Genomic DNA, 13,157 nt, shown 5'->3' on the forward strand with positions numbered 1-13,157 from the left:
TGACCCAACCTCAATGTGCGGCAGTAGCAACTTTATTCTTCTGTAGGGTCTAGGAAGCTTCACATCCCTGCTGGGAAGGCTCCATTCTTTCAGGCTTGTGAATTCCCCACCCAGCACCCACACAGCTCAGGGCTTCTAAAGAGTGGCCCTTTGTCCCCTTGGCTTGTGTGTCAAGGAGGCAAAGGATTCTGCTGCACGGTAATTAATCAAGTGACCCACTTCTACCTTTGATGTGGGAGAAAATAGTCAGGACCACATTGAAGAGGAGAAAGTGAAAGACAGTGACAGAGAAATGGGGGACAAAAGGAGAGGGGGAACTTGCTAGAGAGATGAGGAAAAATAAGGCAGAAAAGGGAAGACAGAGGTCGTGGTAGTGTAGGGCACAGGCATTTTAGAGACAGAATCCAGCCATTCTTTGCCATTCCCTAGCCAAGATGCCTCCAGTCACTGTGGCAAGTTCCTTTTCTACTACTGACCAGATTCAAGCCATGAGTCAGCCTAACTCAGAATAGGAGACTCGTAAAGGTTTATTGGGATGGTTTCGACAATAACTATTCACTTCCTGCTCCAGGGTTTCTATGCTAGTTTTTACTTGTATCAACAAGAGGTGCATCCAAAAGGAGCATTCAGAAAGATCCTAAGTCAGGTGCTGCAAGGAACACATGGTAAGTCTGCAGGTCTCCTACAGTCGGAAACTTCCTTTATCCAACTGAAAAACCAGAAATCCACAACTAACCACAGAAAAGGCAGGGACTAGGAATCGTTTGTGATTAAATACAACAACTTGGTAGCAAAACCCTTCTCAAGGCCTTGTAGGGTTACCTTTATATGAAGCTCTTTAGACAGTGGCTAGGTGGAGGGTCACCCTGAAAGAGAAGATTGAAAAAGACATGGTGTGATTCTGTTCAACAAAAGAGAAATGAAGGAGTCAAAAACGATTAGGTTGCCATTTGTTTTGCCTTCCTTAAAAAAAAAAAAGAGAGCAAGAGCTATAATATGTGTTCCTTTTGTACATCTCAAAAACATGTTAGGGACACACTGAGCTGATAGATATGCAAAATTATGAATATTCCACTCAATAATTAAGCATGGCTTCTTTTCTTGGCCCTTTTAATGACAGCGTTTCCTGTACAATCCATTTTAATCCAATTCTTTGATATTTAAAAAAATGGAGATTCCTCTAATTGATTCATAGAAAATTTTTATTTATCCAAAGGAACTGAGAAAAGTTAGATTTGGAGATAATCACTGGAGCTGTTAAGAGTTTGGCAGGTACAGGGGAAACTATCAAAGATGCAACAAACTGATCTGCAGCTTCTCTAGAGAACAAACTTGATTTCACTCAACTGCATAAACACAGACCCAACACACTTACCCTCTTCACGGTTCTCAGCTCAGCTGGATTTGGGGCCAGGTTATAATGTTATAAATGGTTTAAGTGAGGACCCAACCCTTTTGGGTCCTGTAAACATGTCCAGTTTTCCCTGGCCAGACATCGGAGTCCGGTTAGGTCTGTCATAGGTGAATAGGTTTGTTCTCAGCCTATCCAACTCAAACCCTCTAGGAACTTACTTGAAAACCACAGAACATCATTCCATGCTTGATTTTGCACTAAGATCTTTCAGTGGGTTGAAGCATACAGCACTTAAGAGCAGGTGTTCCCAGCTCCCAGCCCAGCTCCACGCCTGAGGAGGCTGCAGAGGACATGCCATTCTCATTAACAATGCACCATTACCAATGTCTCTTCCTGAAATAGGCTCACCTTGTTTCAGACAGGAGAAGGGGGTCAGACGCAAGGAATACCTTGGCCACTCTATCTCCTGGGAGAATGCTTGCTTGCAAACCAAGGGCACAAATGGGTATTAACATATGACTGTTCTCTGGATACATTAAGAAGGCCCCAAAGTGTCTTGAAGGGCAAATTTTGGCCTTAAACCTGATCTGTTCATACCCACATTGATACTAACATAGAGGGAAATTCAATGAGTATCTCCAGTTACGGAGGATAGCCGATGACAGCTTTATTTTATTTTATTTTTTATTTTTTGAGACAGGGTCTCACTCTGTTGCCCAGGCTCAAGTGATCCTTCCACCTCAGCCTCCTGAGTAGCTGGGACCATAGGTGTGTATCACCATGCCCAGATAATTTTTTTTCTTAATTTTATTGTAGAGACAGGGCCTCACTTTATTTCCCAGGCTGATCTCAAACTTCTGGGCTCAAACGATCTTCCCACCTTAGCCTCCCAAAATACTGGAATTACTGGCATAAGGCATCACACCTGGCCCAGAATTTTAGGTATATATTATGTGAATAGTTGGAATGATAGGGAAGATTCTCACATCCAGAAGGCTCAAAGATTCATTCTCCTTTCCTAATTTACAAATGAAATGCACATTTTGGGTCACTGGTGACTTACACAAGCTAAGAAAATATCGTCTTTTTCTGAACAGCTGTCCTGTCAGCTCCAGATAGTTGCTAAAGTGCTGGTAACAATAAAACATTGCAACATCACAAAGATTCACTCACCCATTTGACCAGGATGTCACATACAGCACTGAAAAAGAATACCTCTGTCAGAGGCCCACCCACGGCCTTCCCTGCAGACTTGGTGGGGGGAGCACCATTGTGCAGGCATGGAGCTCTGTACCTTCCACACCCAACTTGCTCACACTATAAGCAGTTCTTCACATCAGCCTGGCTAGCTGGCTCCAGGCCTCCAAAAATGAGAGGGGGAATAAAAGAGTAACTTGTCAAAAGCAATTTCTCTTTCCAGGCACTTCATTCCTTTTGCATTTCAATAGTTGCTGCAAGGAAAGAAAAAGGAGGGGATTTTCTCCACTAAGTGTGGGAGAAAATTAAAGGAACCGCAAGAGGATAAGAAATCCGAAGGCACAAAAATCTTTATGGTTTGACGAATATAAATTACTCTAGAAACACAATAAATAACCCTTATCAGGCTGGGCGCAGTGGCTCACGCCTGTAATCCCAGCACTTTTGGAGGCTGAGGCGGGTGGATGACCTGAGGTCAGGAGTTTGAGACCAGCCTGGCCAACATGGTGAAGTCCCATCTCTACTAAAAATATAAAAATTAGCCGAGTGTGGTGGTGGGCACCTGTAGTCCTATCTTCTCAGGAGGCTGAGACAGGAGAATCGCTTGAACTCAGGAGGCAGAGGTTGCATTGAGCTGAGATCGCACGATTACACTCCAGCCTGGGTGACAAGCGCGAAACTGCGTCTCAAAAAATAAATAAATAAATAAAAATAAAAGTAAAATAAAATAAATAACACTTATCAAGTACTTACTGTATAACAGGCACTGGGTATGCAATATTTCATTTACTTCCAATACATGTTGCCCTATGAGGCAGACATTTTATTTCCCTTCTACGGTTGAGGAAAGTCAAACTTTCAGCCCCAGTTGCACAAGTGGTAACCAAAAAAGGCAAGGTTTGAGCCCAGGCCATCTGACCCCTAGGCCTGCCTCTTACAGGCTGTAATACCTCTGCTACGACAGCCAGACAGAGGCTCATAAGGACAGCTTCTAGTCCAGCAAACATTTTAAGAGCAAGAGAAATATTTTTCATGTCACGTTTCATAATTACTTACCATTACATTTTAGGATGCCCATCTTCCTTTTCACTGACTTCTTCCCTAGTGCAGAGAACAAAGACTATCTCAAGGGCTGTCGGGTGGCACAGGAAATCAAACATCAGTCCCGGGTAGCCAGAACCCTGCCAAGTCAAGCCAGACAAAGGCCAACCACATTTTTTTTAAATAAGGATATTAGTCAGCTCAACCAGTAGACATGGTATATCTGATATTCAGCTAGATATTTGGCAAGTCTTTCAGGATACTCTGGTGGGCAGGATGGAGAAATGCAGAGACTGATGTTGTGACAGCTGTCTTCCCCACAGGCTGCTGAGGAATAGGCTGGTGTCACTCTCAGACATTGCTATCTAGCATTTTTATTAACAGTCCAGGCTGTCTAAATTCTCACAAGTGCTCCCCATTCCCGTCTGAGGAGTTGAGCCTCTTCTCCTGGCGTCTCACTCTGCCAGTCCCATCCACACATGCCCACTGCCCCTCCCCCAGCCAGGCTGATGTGAAAAACTGCTTTCTTTGTCTCAGCTCAATGCGATCTCAGCTCAATGCAACCTCTGCCTCCTGAGTTCAAGCGATTCTCCTGTCTCAGCCTCCTGAGAAGATAGGACTACAGGTGCCCACCACCACACTCGGCTAATTTTTATATTTTTAGTAGAGATGGGACTTCACCATGTTGGCCAGGCCGGTCTCATGTCCTTGGATCATGGGATTGCCCCACCTGGAAAACTCTTCTTTCTCTAACGCCACATTTCTCTTGCCTCTCAGCTTAGAGGTCACTTCCACAAAGAAGCTTTCTCTGACCTCCACCTCCAAATCTGGATGAGATGTTCACCCCTTGGCCCCCTGCACATGTACCCACACATGCCACACCACCCTCATCATCACAGGTACTGCTCATGTTTTTGATGACTGGTTTGTATTCCTCATTCAACTATAAATTCCAGGAGAGAAGAGATATGACTACCTTTCTCACCATTTTATCTCTGATATCCAGTACCATGACTGGCATATAGTAGGTTTTCAATACATGTTTGTGGAATGAATGATTGAATAAAATCAAGCAATCTTGGACTAATGACAAAATCAGAATTTTTAAAAAGTGTCAATAGTCTAGGACAGTGGGGTGACTCCAGCAAGATTAACTGGGATCAAGGTTAAATAAAACACATGGGTATTAAAAAAATCAACAACTCAAATATTAGGTGGGAGACACATGATTCTAGCAGTACTTGTGAAAAGACTTGGGATTTTTAACTGTAAGTTGAATGTCATTGGTCCACTGAAAATGATAATGTAATTTTTGTATTTATGGTTAGGCACAAAGTATCTTAGAAGTAAGGAATTTTGAACCAGTCAAACCACAGTGAGTACTGGGTCTGTTCCACTTGCCATATTTTAATATAAAATATGACAAAACAGACTGCATGCAGAGCAAAACAATTACCAAGAAGAGAGTATTGAAAACCAAGTTTACAAAACATGACCAAAGGATCCTGGGTTGTTCAACCTTAACAAAAGAATGTTTAGGTAGAAGGCATGATCCCAGTCATGTGGAAGGCAAATTAAACTTGCTCTGTATCTCTTTTGAAAGTAGGCCCAGCACTGGGTAGAAGGTACAGCTGTGGAGAAAAGATTTCCAGCCCAGTATAGAGCTGATTGCATGGGATCAGAGTTGTTCGGAAGTGGACAGGCGAAAGGAGATTGCAGTGGTTGGGAGTATCCCCATCGCAAGAAGTCTTCGATGAAAGAAGTCTTCAACTAAATGGATGCCTACGTGGCAGGGATATTATATTGGCAATTTTAAGAAACAAATGCAGATTTGGACTTGACAAACTCCACAAAGACCCTTTCAGATAATTCAGGAAATCTGCAGGCCTCGTGTTGTTGCATTTCAGTGACATCCTCAGATTCACACGACCGGAGCCAAGGCAGCCACATTACTCAATCCCACAAAACCCAGAGCTGTTTCAGGTCTGTGTTGTAGCATCTCACCTTATGACTTAGAGCCTCGTAAACTGGAACTCAGGAGACCTGGTTTTAGTCCTGAAATCTAGAGAATAACTTGTCACTCATTAGCTGAGGGCTTATCATTGTGTTTAAGCTCAACTTCTACACCAGTAAAACAAGGAAGTTTGGACCCATTTGGTCACTTAGTTCTTGCCATATACACGTTTTGAAGCGTTAATGTTTCTCAGACTTGGTCATAGGACCATAAGAATCACCAAGGGATACTATTGAACATATTGATTCCTAGGCCTCATGTTAGAATCTGTGAGTGGAACCCAAAAGTATAAATTTTTAAATAAAATACCACCGATCGCTAATAGGCACACTGAAGACCTAGAAATGCTCAAAAGGGTCTGTGATCCTTTGAGATCAGCACAGCAGAGAGGCAGAATTCAGGCACAGAAAGGCTAACTTGGTGGCCCACATCTCTTGGTAAAATTGTTCCTAGAAGAACATAATCAGGACACCTCCTGTTCTCTGTGAGGGCCTGAAAACTGCAATGAGGGGATGGGTAGAGAACTAGAATAGTTTCCAAGACATGCCTAGTATGGCTGGAGAAGACTCAAACCTGGTCTGGTGAGGAAGGAACCAGAGCTTTATAACCACAGGCAGCCATACACTCTCCAGCTCTCCACAGCAGGTGAGGACAACGGCAGGTAAGGACAAAATAGCAGGCACAGCTGCCAGACTGCAGAGAAAAGTGTAGGGCGAGGCCTGGCAGCAAGCTCTCAGTGCACACATTTATCCCTCGGGAGAAAATGAGTCAGGGGTTGAAAAACTGGGCAAATTAAAAAGCAAGGGATGCTCTTAATTAACTGAAAACCATGCTATACCAGGCCCAGGAAAGCAAGCGTTTCAGATCATGGAGCAATGACTCTATCACAGTTGTACTTGTTACACAGAAGTGGCCCTGCAAAATATTTTTGTCTCCTAACTTCAAGGTCCCAGAGAACTGTTTTCTCAAACTTGCCACGAAGTTTCCTTGGTTTGAAGACCTAGTAAAATTAGTAGAGTTCTTTATTTTAATTGGTGAAAAGGAGTCTATATTTAAAAGCCCTTTTGGCTGCAGACCCCAAGTAGGTGTAAGATTATCACCACTCATAAGCCCATTTTCTCACCTATATTTTCACTGAGGTTTTCCTGAAACAGACTCATTAGCAGAAGTTTTTTTCTTAATCTCTGTTTGAAACGCACATGACATTGCTGGTTATAAAAATTCTGGTTTTGTCCTATAGCTTGTTATCCAGGCAAGCACCCTAAAATAACAGATAGCTTCACTAAGTCAACTGCTTGCATAAGGCTCACTGTCTGATATTTAAGCTGAAAAATCCCAGATGCTGGCACATTCAATATTTATACATTTAGCAACGACCTCAAACTCCTGCCCAATCCCTCCACAAAAACAAATCCACTGATGCTCATCATAAATAGAAATATTGCTTAATAGAGGTGTTTCCAACTGTTTAAATGAGGCACATTGAAAAGGTTAAGACCATACACTTGCCCATGAGTATGCCAAACATTTGGGTCTTGCATAAACCAAAACAACTTTTGATGCCCTTCTCCTCTTAAGTATTATAGAAAGGCTTCATTTCTAAGTCATGGGCACTAGTCAATCACAAAGTCATACCACACTGAAACCTCCAGTAGCTTCTCCTTAAATGATACCTATCTCTCGACTCTAAAGTAAAGTCACTTAGGTGCCTTTACCAAATCAGCTACAAAGGAAATAAATCCTATGAAGCAAATATTCCTAATGTTGAAAAGAATAAAGACTAAAGCTTGCCTATGAAGAAAGTTCATTTCATATTCCTACCAGAGAGTCATCCAATAATACTGCTGGAAAAATAAAAAGTACCTTACCCAGAAACAGTTGAATTAGCAGATGGATTTTGACAGGACCTGCATAATTAAAGTTTCCACTGCAGCTTTAAAAACTCCTGTTCTGAAACTCATTTTGTCAGCCAATGCTAAAGAATGTTTTTTTGGCTCGGGAATATAAAATCCAAATAGTCCCAGAGGAGAAGCTGACTCTCAGCCTGGACACCCTCAAGAACTGCCTTTCAAAGAACAACTCTTTCCCCTGGAAATGGATTCTGACATTGACATTGTCATGTTAATTGGCCAAATTCAAACACAAGTCATCTCTTGAACCAGCAATTGGAAAACCTTTGGGTAGTCTGTTTTAAAACTTTTTCCTAAAGGAAAAGAGACATGCTAATAAAAAGTCAGCCTTGGCATATTAGTCCCTAATAATTAAGGACCCAAGACCAAAATGCTTTTTGTTAGCTGCTGCTGGCCAAGAAAGTCTTCATCTCTGCACATATTCTTTACTGGGCAGTACAACCTCAAAACCCAATATGATAATAAATGGTTAGACGTGGTATGAATAAATTGCCACCTTCATATGTCTGAAACCTTGTATCAACCAATAGTTTTACTCTTCTTCTGAAGCAACTTTTGTTCCATTTTAATTCAGACCTATTCACAAGGAGCAGAAATATGTATTTAAACGTGGGGCAATAAGGGTCCCACAGCTCCAGATCCATGGCCTCCATACAAAGGAACCAACCAAGGGGATTGGGGCAAATGCAGAATGCAAAGCTCATTGTGATGGATAATAGAGCCAATTTCCCTAACTGAAATCTTCCCACCTACCAATAAAATAAAATAAATAAACAACATTCTTGAGATGGGATTTTGATTTCTGGGCCTGAAGGTAAGGTGTCAGTCATGCTGCCAAAACCAATGCCATTTCTGAGTTATTCCCTTCCTGGGTCTGGAAATGACCATGGCAGAGCTCAAAGAAGGATGACTTAGTTTCTGGGGCTCCATAATTGGAAACCATAAGGCCCTGTCTCACCAACTACTAAACATGAAAGTATTGTTGACACATTGTGACTACCTGGTTCAGATCTACTACTGAGGACATATCCTTAAACTTGGTTGGAAGAAATGAATGGCACAATTGGAAAGCATAACTAGAAAGAACTCCTCCATATGTAAGAAAAAAGTAGACTTTACATATGTGAAGACATGTAAATGTTGGCTGCATTACAGTTTCTGTAAAACACCTCCCATTGATTAGAAACCCTCCAAGCATTAGTTGAGAGGAGTCACTGACAGATTCTCTTGCCCAACTGGTTGCAGGAACCTAATACTGGCAAGTATGCAGTATGTATGTCTCTTTGCTTTAGTAATCAGACTGTGCTGGGCCATTGGTGTTGTGAAATAAGTCTCCCATCTTAGGCGTGAAATTAAAGACTAGAGCTGTTTGTACCTGAGAGGTGGAAAAGCCCAGGAAATGCACTCCCTCTTTAGAAATGAGCAATGTGCAAAATCAAGATGTAAATTAAATGGCCTGGAAGGCAGTGCTGGATTACCTTGGGGAAGCTGATGGGACGCTGTAACCAAGTCCTAAATAGCAGATGCTGAGAGAGAGAGAGAGGGAGAGAGAAAGAAAGAAAGTTGAAGGAAATCAACAGAACATGCCATCCCAAAATATGCCACTTTGGCCTAATAGGTATTTTGAGCTGAAGGCAACTAAAAAACAGCAGATGCAAGAATGATTCTCTGACCTCTTCCTTTTTACCTAAAGAAATAACTAAACTTCACATGACAATGGTGTCTTCTCTTTTGCCAGAAAGAAGAGAACATTCTTATTGGGAATGGGGAGTGGAATGAGATTAATCTGTATACACAAACCTATCAAAATAACCCTTATGTTCCATTAGTTCCTCCATTATTTCCTCATCATTTCCTCACAATTTACCACCCCTAGTCCAAATCCCTTTTTCCTTTATCTTGTCAGATCTTCATAATGCACTGTTTTTTTTTTAATTAAAATTGCATACAAGCTCACAAAATGATCTCTTTTTCTGAATCTTCATTTCTTTTTTTCTTTCCTTTTTTTTTTTTTTTCTTTTTTGAGACAGGGTCTCACTCTGCCCAAGCTGAGTGTAGTGATATGATCACGGCTCACTGCAGCCTCTGCCTCCTGGGCTCAAGCAATTCTCCTGCCTCAGCCTTCCTGAGAAGCTGAGACTGCAGGCATGCACCACCATGCCCAGCTAATTTTTTATTTTTTGTAGAGACAAGGCCTCACTTTGTCACCCAGGCTGGTCTCAAACTCCTGGAATCAAGCGATCCTCCTGCCACCCACCTTTGACCTCCTACGCCCCAAAGTGCTGGGATTACAGGTGTGCACCACCGCACTCAGCCAGAACTTCATTTCCTATATGTAAAGGCAAGTAAAAATATTAACATCAAATTAAGTTTATATGCTTTTCTCCTGTTAATCTGTCTTTTGTCAGTTTAATTCTCAGGCCCAACCATAGAATCTCAGAGGGTAGAGGGAAAAGTCTTTTCCCCACACAAGGTCTTCAGGATCTGGGAAGGCTCTAGAAGTAGCTGGATCCAAAAGTGTTTACAATGGAGAGAATACATTGTATTCTGGATTGGGCATTATGTAACTGATGTGGAAACACAAATATAAATATATTATTCCACCTTTGCACTGCGTTTATGCATGGCTGGAAGAAACCAGTAGTTCTCAAGGGCTGGTCCCATTTAAAAAATCATTCTCCCCTAGTCTTATCACCCCATGCCACCACATACACACACACACACACAATCAGGTTGAAGAACCATAGGTACACCCTTACCCTAAAGCCCTCAGAGAACACCTAATCCTATCTGCTAATGTGACCAAAGAGAATATTGAGATTAGAAATGTACTGTGACTTAGCTAAGATCTAGGCAGGACTATAGTCCAGGCACCCATTCTCTTCTACACTAGCTAAAATGTGTGAAGATGCTTAACCACAGCAATAGACATCATCACAGCCAACCTCTCAACCCTTTACTTACAGGACACAACGTTCACTACCCAAGCATTTTAGTGACCTCATCTCTCCTTAGGCATGGCTTCAGCCTCCACTCCATTCTCCCCACACCCTCACTTCCAGTCTAAGAAGCCTAAGGTCTCTAAGCCCATTTCAGCAAAGCCACAGAAACTTAAAACTGAGTGGCCCAGGAATGCCAGAGTCTAGTAGGGCTGGAGCACACTATGTTTACTGGAGGGAAGAGAGAACACTGGAGGCCAATACAGATGGACGACATTTTAAAGATAGATTGCAATGGGTCTCAAGTTTCTGCTGAGAGGTGGAGAATAAAAAAGGGGAGGAACGCTTTTTTTTTTTTTTTTTTAAGATGGAGTCTTGCTCTGTCACCTCCCGGATTTAAGCAATCCTCCTGCCTCAGCCTCCCAGGTAGCTGGGACTACAGGCACGCGCCACCATGCCCAGCTAATTTTTGTATTTTTAGTAGAGACGGGGTTTTACCATGTCGGCCAGGATGGTCTTGATCTCTTGACCTCGTGATCCACCCACTTCAGCCTCCCAAAGTGCTGGGACTACAGGCGTAAGGCACCGTGCCTGGCCAGCTTGAAATCTTTTTAATGGATGGGCCCAGCGTACTCAAAGATAACTGATTCATTATGATAGTTTTGTATTTGTTTCTTTCTCTATTTAATGTTTGTGATCCCACTAGAGTGGATGCTCTTTGAAGGCAGGAACAATGACTCTCATGCTCAACCCCACGTCCCCGGTGGATAGCAAAATGCCTGACACACACAAGTCCTCCAAAGGTACATAATGACTGAAGCAATACACACAAAACTACAGACATACAACTCCCCTTACACTTGTTAAATGTAGACTCTTGTTCAGTGGCCAACATTTGTATTTTGGGAAGTAAAGATAGCCCATTTGGCACTCCCTTGGTAGTTTGTCCCCACCAGTTACAAGGATGGAGAGAGACAGTCAGCCAATATCAAGATAGAACAATGGCCTGGGAGTGAAGAAACTTCTCTGGCTGGCTCAGTCTCTGACTCACACATGACCAAGGACAAATCATTTAACCTCCTCTTGCCTTGTTTTTACTGTATGCAAAATAGAGCTGATAACAATACAAGCCTCCTCCTTCCCTCTGAGGGATATTCTGAGAATTGGGGAGATGCTATCTTAGAAGTGATTAGAGCTCCTAAGAACTGAGCTTTCAATACAGAAGCAGTGTTGTTCTCAGGCTGTGCTACAGCTGTTGTTTTTCATCATGAAAGGTAATATTGTGAGGCCTTGTTGGCAAAGATAGGAAACTGTTGCTATGTGTTGACACAATGACACAACAAGCAGGCGGGCAGGCACCTTAAAACTTTAATGGTTCTGATTTCATTCATTGAATTCCTTCTTCCTCACCTCAAACCTCAATCTCCATTATTCTTTATGGATAGATGGTGGTGTCCACCCCCTCCCCCACCCCCACCCCAAGTTTCCCCAGCTGCCAGGACATCTGGGGAAAAAGCTGGTCTAAGACATAAGTATGATTTTCCGCACTGAATCAGAGAAACATGGTGGGGGGTACATGCTTTGTAAGGAGTCACTTAGTTCATTCAATTCAAACTATTTCTGAGCATTTTCTGTAAAAGGACATATATAAAGATAAATAAAAGCTGTGACCATATTTTCGGAAGAGATGTATGGTCTGACAGGCACGGGCATACTTATATGAGCAGTAAGACAGGGAAAAAAAGTCACTTCCCTGGAAAATCATCATCACATAGAATTGTACAAATCAAACATGGCTTCTGCCTTTGCAGGAGCTCGTAGGCAGTACAAGAAACAGACACAAACTATTCCCTACAAAACAAGGCAAATTGTAAACGACTTACAAGTAAACTCGCCTGGGAGTACAGAGGAGAGAATTTATAATTCTGACTCTGAGGATTAGGAAGAGACATTCAGAAGAGGGAACATCTAAGCTCAGCAAGGACAAGTCTCTCAACAATGAGAACAGTGTATGCAAAGCAACAGAAACATAAAATGGAGTCAGACAGGGGTGGTCATCAGAGTCCAGGGGACTGGAGCTCAGTGCATTTTGGGGAGGGTTGGATGGGGTTAGAGATGGAAGGGATTTGAAAGACAACTTGTAAAGAGACAAAAGTATCAATGCTTGTTGAGAGGCTGGAAATTTATACTAGCAATCGAAGGTAACATAAATGCTGAGTTGGACAGGAAGATACAACTTGTGCTTTGGAAATGACAGTTCCCAGAATCTGGGAGGCGATGTGGATGACTACTGCAATAATTCAGAAAGGAGATGCTGAGGCTTGAACATGCCTTCAAATATCTTGAAGAGAGGAGACAGGATTTAATCAACTATGAACAAACTGGATGAGGTTCTTGAAGCAGAGGAGGGTGGAAAATGATACTTGGGAGAACTGTGGTCTAACTATTCCGTTATGTTTACACTGCCAGCCCAAATGGCACCTTCCTATGCCAAGAACTGTGGCCTGAAGTTGAACCACTTTCTGAGGTTTAGCATGAAATCCACCTGAAGTCGAACCACTTTCTGAGTTTTAGCATGAAATCCTTACTTCCTCTAGAGCAAGAATTGGTTCCTGTTTAGATTGGAACATCATAACCAAGCCATGTTCATGAAGCTACAGAGTACAATGGCCGGAGAGAAAGTTGATGTAGAAAAAATGAAA

The sequence above is a fragment of the Sapajus apella genome, unplaced genomic scaffold (genome assembly GCF_009761245.1).
Source record: "Sapajus apella isolate SASKATOON/1434 unplaced genomic scaffold, GSC_monkey_1.0 scaffold78, whole genome shotgun sequence".
In the NCBI taxonomy this organism is placed as follows: domain Eukaryota; kingdom Metazoa; phylum Chordata; class Mammalia; order Primates; family Cebidae; genus Sapajus; species Sapajus apella.